Source organism: Pterocles gutturalis, unplaced genomic scaffold (assembly GCF_000699245.1).
Source record: "Pterocles gutturalis isolate BGI_N339 unplaced genomic scaffold, ASM69924v1 scaffold23722, whole genome shotgun sequence".
Lineage (NCBI taxonomy): Eukaryota > Metazoa > Chordata > Aves > Pterocliformes > Pteroclidae > Pterocles > Pterocles gutturalis.
The window spans coordinates 6,835-7,126 of NW_010108505.1; the positions used below are offsets into that span (position 1 = coordinate 6,835).

Here is a 292-nt window from a genome sequence, read left to right on the forward strand (position 1 = left end):
AGAGGGAGAGAAAGCGGCTGGTTTGTGCCGTACTCTGTCTCTTTGGGGAGAGAGAGAGCAAGAAGGGTGTGTTCTGGATCTGCACGCCTCTGCTCGGATGAGTTATTCAGGTGTTGATGTGCCCCTGGGGAACGGCAGCTCTGTGGCCACAGGGAATCATAGCATGGAGTCGATGTATATTGCTGTGTGCCCAGATGCCGGCAGGTCCTCTGTGGGGTGGCCCCATAGCCCACCAGCCCAAAGGTGCTGCCTTGATGGGGGGTGAGCTCGTGGCCAGTGACCCAGTGGCCAC

The 292-nt window shown here is 58.9% G+C and overlaps 1 protein-coding gene across 1 annotated transcript in view; it reads left to right on the forward strand.

Annotated features, from left to right (window-relative positions):
- The window catches only part of RHOT2 (ras homolog family member T2), a gene marked incomplete at its 5' end in the record, with an annotated part of 9,809 nt that overhangs the window by 6,032 nt on the left and 3,485 nt on the right, over positions 1–292 (forward strand). The gene's annotated exons all lie outside the window — the stretch shown is intronic.